The following is an 8,737-nucleotide window of genomic DNA, read 5'->3' on the forward strand; positions in this document are numbered from 1 at the left end:
CCTATGCAATGAAAAGGAACCTTTTCCAGACGGTTTAAATGGAGAATTTGATCCAATGTTACTATGGAATCTTTCTGTATGCTTTCTGTTATTTCATTCTAAACACCTTTCATAATCTTTACATTTCACAATGTTTGTTTTATTTTTTAATAGTTTTATCATCACAAAAATTAGGGATTAGTGTTTTGTTGCTTTTCCTCCTTTAAGTAAAGAGGAGATAGGTAAGAACCATGAGATTGATTTCTTCTGCAGGCCCACAGAGATTATTTTATTATTTCATTACATTTACAGGTTTGAGGAAGTAGAGCATAATAACCACAGAAAAACTCTGTGGTCTTAATGTATGTCATCTATCTAAAGCCCTGAAGAAAAAGATATCATATTCTATGTATTTAAATGTGCTTCTCCAATAAGGTTGCTGTTTTGTTGTTCTAAATTTTAAAAAAAAAATCGCAGGAGGGATGTTCACAAAACCCATTAACAAATAAGGTTTGTGCTCACACTTCCTGCACACTGTTTTGAAAATTGATCCCTAAGGGCCTAATTAGCTATCATGCACTTTTCCTACTGGAAAAGAAGGAACCCCTATGCTTAAAATAACTTAGCAACCGAAATCTTCCAGAAGATTTAATCTCTCTTAGTCAGTATCTCACCTCTGAATTAAACGAATCCCACGGGACTCGATCCCCACGCCCAGCGAAAGGACCACACGGAATTTCCCCACCAGACATCAGCTTTTGTCATCTGCATAAAAAACTGCAAATCTGTCATATCTTAATCCTCACAGATGGAAAGTTCGCTTATGTTGGAATTAAAGACGTGAAAGGAGGAGCTGGACCCTTCAAAAGAATGAACTGAAGGTGCAGAGGCTCGTGTAGCACATCAGGACGCAAGGAGATGATGAGGCGTGTGAGTGTGCAGAAAAGCTGTGTTATGGCTACCAGTCACCCTAATTATTTTCTTCTCTCAAAAATGCTACTAATTTGTCCACAGCATTTAGTAATCAAGTGGCATTTAGCGAACAAGTGCTCAGCTCTACATAAAACAAGCGACGTCCCTGACTGTGTGGGGAGCTTTTGGTTAGAAAATTACTCAACGTGCTTTGGACAGTGTTTTTCTTGGTCTTCAGTACACTCTTATTCCCATTGGCCCTCACTTTTGTTTTGTCCTGTTGAACCATGAAGTAACACGCACGAGTGCTTTCCACAAAGGTCAAAATTCTTGCCCTTCACAGATACCATCCACACCCTTGCAGAATCCTCCAATTAGGAGTTGTTGTCAGTCAGTTGTCTTCATAAAAGTGAAATTTAACCAAGAGGCACACACTACACCTTGGAATCCAATTATCTGTTTGACAAATATTGGACTTTGGGATGTTTATTCTCCACTCAGAAGAAAAACAAAATTAAAACCAGGTTATTAAAAAACAAGAATGAAATTAATACAGTGCTTAATTCTGATGTTACACTTCTCAAAAAAAAACAAATAAACACTAAATATTCATTGGGATTCAACTTCACAAAGTCTACTAGAGCATTTTAAAACTGTTGTTGAATGAAAATAATTACCAACAATTTGTTCTTCAAGAAAAAAAAAATTCATTTCGAAAATGGTTAAATTGAATGCTTTTGCCTTAACGATGTCAAAACAGTATCTGAAAACAAAACCTGCCAAAATTTATATATTTCCTAGAAATGTTTTATTTTCAACAAATCATCATTTTACATAAAAAAATCTTTTGGGAAAATTTAAATGTACAAAATGACTTGAAACACATTGGTATGATATTAAGAAATATGATCACCTATATCTTTATCCCAAGGTGAGTGTTCCTTTTTAGAGGTTGGATTCAAGAAAAACTGTATAAAGCAGTGAAGACTTGTGTGTTTTGAAGGCTAAACCTGTTTTTTGACCAAGAAGTTGATCTGCAGATTTTTAGAGAAGCAGACACGAAAAGAACTGTGGCTTAACTAGAAAGTCAACAGTGGCTGAAGTGGTACATGAATTGCATGGTTCTAGTTAAACTGACAACTTGTCAAATATGTATTCTTAGTGACATCTAAGGACATTGAATGATAAATTACTGCTAGTAGTAATGAAAATGTTCAAAGAATAAATGAATGGATTTCTTTTTTATTTCCATAACTGCACACAAAAATTCCAAGATTAGCACTGAAGTAGCATAACCATGTCACTACAAAATGCAAATGAGTTGTATGTGATCACCCAAATATGACTGTCTCACTCTTAGGCATTTCCTCACAATTTACTTGTTTGATTAAATCGTGTAAAAACGAAGAACAGCCATTCTGAGTCCAAATCTTTTTAAGTAAGGTTGAAAGATTATGGCAAAACAGAATTGAAGCATAATCCATTCATTTCCATTGTTGACTCATCCATAATAGATATAAATCTGGTATTTTGCAATACTGATTGTGAAAGGCACTCTGTTCACTTGTAAAATATATTGGAAAAAAACTTCAGTGATAAAGACATTTTCTATTGGTTTCCTGATAATTAATGTTTCCTCTGCATATCACCCAAACTAATTTTATCCCTTGGTATTTCCACTGATTTCAACAGAGTTCAGGCTCATAGAGCTTCAGTGTGTTTTTTTTTAATAAGGAATTTTATTCTAATGTCAATCCTATATGTTATTATTACTGTGAGAAGTAACAAGCAAAGCAGACTGAGAGATAACACCACCAGAGTGTGGAATCATATGTCCTACAAGCAAAAGAGGAGTAAAGGGCAGTCTGTTTTTCCTGACAGAAATACATGTCACATAAAATATACAGAACAGCATTTTACTGGATCTTACATATTTTTCAATTTAATTTCAGATTCCAACTTCACATTTTATATTCTCTAACTAGCAAGGGTTTTAAATAACTTGCACTTATTGTGCATTTTGCAATTATAATAAGGCTGGGTAATTATACAGAGGGAATTTTTGCCATTTATTTCTAATTTGAAGCTTTCCCAAAAGCATGGAATCCAAATAAAGTATCTGCAATTGTAAAAGAAGGGGAAAGAGTGCAAATAGGTAAAAATGGTCAGAGTCTCTTATCAACCTGCTGTCAGTTTTAGGAAAGCGAGTGTGGGGGAATGGAAAACCATGCTTGTAGACAACAGTGGAAAACTGAGTACATTTCAGCAGTACTTGACCAAAAAAAAAGTATTAAAAATATGTTAATTAATAATTATTATGTTACCCACTACAGGAGCTACCACCCCATGCCAAGCTAACACATCCTCTGCACTGGTGCAAAGAATGGCTGCTGAATTCATTTCACTTCTCTTTCTCTATGTCCACCTGAGATAAGGACTGCCAGTGACATTTTTGACCCAAGAGTGTGGCAGCAAAAGGTGTCAGTGGCTGGGAAGGGCTGCAGGGGTGGCAACAGCTTGAACCTCTCTTCTCTACTCCTTCCCTCATTCCTGAAATAAATAGAATAACTATTGGACTGAAGATATTCACAGAATGGAGAAGGGTTATCAGGGTTTTTTTAAATAACTTTATGTCTGTGTTGGGGCAAACAATATATGGGCAACTGCCAAAGGACAGCATGGTTACTCAGACTTTGGCATAGAGTTGTCAGAGTTTGAAAATTGGAAATGGGAGAAATGTCTGTACAAAGCACCATTACCTATCTTTACTTTGAATTAATTATTTGTATATTGGGTGTCTGTCTCAAGTTAGTTATTGGGAGGGCTGCAGGAAATGCCTCTGTGAGGAGGTGCCAGGGAGTGCCCAGGGCTGAACAAAGCCCATTCCACCACAGGCTCACCTCCAGACACGACAGAGAACATCAGCCAAGGTGGTTGTACCTCTGGCAAAACGTACTTAAGAAAGAGCAAAACCCTGCCTGGTGTGTGCCGAGTGAGGGGGGAAAAAAATAACCCTTTCAGCCCCAAGGTGAGAGAAGGAGAGGAAGGAGGTGCTCCAGATACTGGAGCTGATATATCCTCACTGCAGCCTGTGGAGGACCCCACACCAGAGTAGGTGAAGGTTCCCTGAAGGAACTGGAAAGAAAAATACGTGCGCTGAAAGTGTTTTATGGGGTTTTTTGATCTTTATTTCTCACCATTCAGATCTATATTAATTGACAATAAGTTCTATCTACTATCCCTAAGTCAAGTCTGTTTTACCCATGATGGTATTTGGTAAGTGATCTTCCAGTCCTTTACTCAAGCCACAGGCTTTTCCATCCCATTTTTGCCCCTTGTCCTGTTGAGGAGGAGCAATGAGAAAGCAGCTGGATGGGCATCTGCCAGCCAGCCAATGTGAACCCACCACCACCTGACTGAACTTAGAAGAATCAGAAAAACAAATGAAGAGAGCAACATGAAATTACTGATTAAAGATACTGTACTTGGAATATAATAACTAGTAAATGTTTATGGAAAGCCATTATAATATTTACGTAGAATTTAGTTGTAGAAATGTGTAAGCTTTTATAGAAGTTGAAGCATGAAAATGCAAGTCAGATAAAGTACATTCTTGTAATGAAGCATCAGCTCTTACTCAAAAGTGCTTGGATAGCTAGAAGACATTATTTGAAAAAGCACTATAAAATTAATCACACAGAACTGTTGGATTTTTGGATTTAGATTTTTTTCCATTTTAACTATTTATAGAGGCATCGTAGCTTAAAATATCTTTTGGAGAGTATTTGGAACAGCACAAATAATTTGAGATAGAAGTGAGAGAGTTGCCTTTTAGACCTTAATAATTTTGTCTACCATGACTAAACAGTGTCTCCTTAGATTTACGGCATTTAAAAAATACTATATTGCTACCTGAAGCTTTGCATAGTTGCCCCATCTTTTTGCTTCAGCAATCTGGATAAATGAGTAATGAACTCGTCCCTTAATGATTAAACAAAATGTGTTTAGGAAGGAAAATTAATTACAGAGGCAGTTTTCAAAGAAAGCAATATCCAGCTGTTTGCAATACATCGCAGTAGTACCAAGCTTCTGGCTGTGAAACATCCAGCAGGCTGTAACTTAGGTAAGGAAACTGCTGTCTATCCCCCTCTCTAATTTTTTCCACCATTTGAATTGCCTTTGGGAAATTCTTCCTGATAGACCATTAAGCGTAGAAGGTGTACAGCATGTATTTGGCTCCCGGGATGTAGAAAACGGATTTTCGCCTTACTTTCTAATGGAATAACTCGAACTGCCTTCGAGTTATTCCATTACCCCTGAACAAAGCAGGGCCACTGTTTCTGGCTATGGCCAAACAGTAAGTAAAATTTCACTAGAAAGACACCTGTTGATCGGGGGATAAGGGAGGATTATTTTTCTTTGGGGGTGGTGGGTTTTGTCATATGTTTATCTGAGCATATTTAGTGTAGATTGTGCAAAGAACTGGGGTACTGTGGAAAAGGTAAACTCAGTTATGAATGTGTGCTTACTTACTCAATGCATCAGAGTTATAAGGACTCATTATTACAAATTATATGGCATCCAGAGCCTAAGTTATAGAGGAAAGAATAAACTCAAACAAATTAGTTTTCCGTCTGGTAAATCTAGAAGCAATTCTTCAAATCCGTATTCAAATTATGCACTTATAAAGGTATACGTCATCTCCAGGGACTCAGGAACTGATTCAGGTACTTGTCAAACAATAAGCATAATTGGTAACTTTCACTGCTTCCCTTATTTTGAAATAAACCACTTGACAGGAAAAAAAAATTGCAGGGCTGTTAACACCTTCACCTGCTCAGCAATTGTTTGTCCTCCCAAAAGTCAGGATGCAATATGAGCTATGGGAAGATCACACTGTTCTCCTGTTTCCCTTTTACTGATGCAAGAAATGTGCCAAACGCTGCATTCCAGAGGTGTCATCCAAAGTGAGACAAGGTCTTTAATACATGACACCTGGCTTCCTGCCTCTTTTCCTATGCTCTCGGAATAGCAGATGGACCCCAATGCCAGAAGCATGATTAAGGCACTAGATCAAGCAACACCCCCTTAGAAATTATGCACTGGCAAGCACATGCCCTCCAAAACTGAAGCTGAAGAAGCCTCCTGTGGAGCAAAGGGGAATATTATTTGTAGTTCTAGACCTGAGCATTAATCACAACAAGGTCAGACACACGAACAAACTCTATACATTTAAATGATTCAAAGCGATTAAACTGAGCTTCTAATACTGTGTTTTTGCCGTGGCTATCCATGCTTTCTCTCTCACAGTTTGACACACTTGTGGGCTTGTTTTATCTTTGAATACAAGTCCTTGTTATCATTAGATTTTCCCCATGTGATAGTACAGCATTTCCCACCAGGAATTTCTAATGCTGACTGGGCAGGTGGGTCACCACCTGTAAATTTGGTTTGTATAGCACAACAGGATGAAGGAAATGACAATAAAAGCAACCATCCTCAGTAAAGGTCATATGAAAGCTCATATAAAGAATTCCCAGTAATTTTTATTTTTTTTTAAACAGTCAATGTTTGATAGAAAATTTTTTTTTCCTCACAAAATGTTCCCTCAGTTCAGGTGAAAACAGTTTTCCTCCCCAAAATAGCAGTCACTGACTGCAAACAAACTCAGATGGAATTGTTTGAGTAGCTGCAGCCAACCCTCCTTGCATTTTTTCATGCACGAACAAAGTAACACATCTCATGCACTTCAGAGTGATACAGAAAGGGAGAATCAAACAAACAGTGTGGTTTGGTAACCTGGAAATGTAGAATCTCATAAACATGACCATCTATCAAGATTGTACATTTTGCTTGAATATGGTGAATAATAAATGCATTAGTCTATCAGTCTGCAGGAAAACAGTCATTTTTGATGCTGAAGGACTGAGTGATTGAGGGGATTAGTAAGCACTAAAAGAAAAAAACCCAGTCCATTTAACTATTAAGAACATCAGATAAGGTGAATAAATGATCTTAGCATAGTTCTCAAGGTGCAAGAGCCTACACCATAAAACTGTTAACATTAATTTATACTTTTACTGGTGCTCTGCAGAAAGATCTGAACCACATCACAGAGGCCTGAAGCTTATACACATCCTGCCTGAGCTACAGGGTTTATTCTCAAGGACTGTTCATTTGGAACTTTCTGTGAGCACTAAAACTTAGAAATATTTGCTAGTCTGTTCTACCTATAAATCTAAAAATAGGAAGGAAGAAGCCATTAAAATTTACCATTGGCTTCTACCTTTAAGGGAAAGTATAACCAACAGAGAGTGGGAGAAGGATGAGTAATCCTGGCACCTCTTCTATATTTTAGCTCCTTACATCCTTTATTGTTTGCCTTGCTGTCGCACAGGTCCAGGAATTTACTATTTGTAAAAGCATATATCAACAGTATATATATATATAGCACAGGATATACCAACTACTGAATTGGATGAGCAGCATAAAAGGCCAGGTTCTTCTCTGGTGCCCCTGAATACAACCCAGCATTCTCTCACAACTCTGAATCCCACCTAACATCAGATTTTAAGTCACAGAAGTATCAGTCCTTTATGACTTTAATTTAGGACAGGACTATTTTTGTTATTCTAAATATTTCCCCTAAAACAGGCAGCCTGGGAGTGGTGCCTGCAGGAACTGAATACAGATTGCAGCATCCCACCTCCTGTCCCTGTGGGAGGCTGCAGCCTGCACACACACACACATAAAAGTTCCCTCCATGTGGGCAGCAGCTCCCACCCGTGGAGCAGCCTCCCTTCAGACAGCAACCCACTCTTTCCCTTCATTTTCCATCCTGATGCAGGGGAGCTCGTTAGTCCCCAGGAAGGGGACAGGCACAATTCAGTCTGGCTGTTATGCTGGGCACAGGGAGGGAAAAGGAATGGCAATATAAAGGATGCTCTTCTGTCTGGACTCGAAAAGGAATTCCTGCTAGGAATTAGGAGAGGCTGGGGACAAGGGCTACCACTGAGTTGAGCACCAGCAGTGGTGGCAGCAGCAGCAGCAAACCCTGTCTGTGCCTGTGCAGCCAGGTGCTTTTTACACACATATTGCATTCTGTTTGGCACATTGTAGGTTTTCCACCTGGGCCTACTGAGCATTATATCAACCCATGCATTCACACAAGTCAAGTCCTCTAGAAGGAGGACACGGTTGCCCTTGGTCCTTCCAACCTGTCATGGTTTAAGCCCGGCCATCAACTGAGCCCCACACACCCACTTACCCAAACAACCCCCTCGTCCCCCCAGCTGGGAGCAGAACTGAAGTCAAAACAAAGTAAAACTTTGTAGAACTGTTAAATAATTGAAACAAAATAAAACATAAAAATAGTAATAGCAACGAAAAGGAAAGAGAGAGAAATAAGACTCAAGAGAAACAGGTGATGCTCAATGCAATTGTTCACCACACTTGTTCAGTGCACCCCTGAGCAGCAGTCAGCCCTTCCAGCCAACTCCCCTCCAGGATTGTGTACTGGGATATCCCTGTGGCCAGTTCAGGTCAACTGTCCTGTCCATGCCACCTCCCAGCTTCTCCAGGCTGACAGAGTATGAGACACTGAAAAGTCTTTTACTTAGAGTAAGCACTGCTCAGCAACAAACATAACATTGGTCTCTTACCAACTTTATTCTCATATGAAATCCAAAACTCAGCCCTGCACCAGCTATCACGAAGATAATTAACTCCATCCCAGCCAAAGACAGGACGCTACCACTGAAAAAAGATGTGGCCTACTGAAAAAATAGCTCTGCCCTCCTCCCCAGGAGAACCTGGTATTGGTACTTAGAGAAATGTTTATGAGACA

The 8,737-nt window shown here is 38.9% G+C and overlaps 1 long non-coding RNA gene across 1 annotated transcript in view; it reads left to right on the forward strand.

The window, feature by feature from the left end:
- The first annotated feature begins 4,899 nt into the window (after positions 1–4,899).
- The window catches only part of LOC108500715, a 25,869-nt gene continuing 22,031 nt past the window's right edge, over positions 4,900–8,737 (forward strand). The window contains exon 1 of the long non-coding RNA XR_001875967.1: positions 4,900–5,014. This is a non-coding gene — a long non-coding RNA (uncharacterized LOC108500715). The remainder of the gene's footprint in view (positions 5,015–8,737) is intronic.

The sequence above is a fragment of the Lepidothrix coronata genome, unplaced genomic scaffold (genome assembly GCF_001604755.1).
Source record: "Lepidothrix coronata isolate B3197 unplaced genomic scaffold, Lepidothrix_coronata-1.0 Scaffold93, whole genome shotgun sequence".
Taxonomy (NCBI): Eukaryota; Metazoa; Chordata; class Aves; order Passeriformes; family Pipridae; genus Lepidothrix; species Lepidothrix coronata.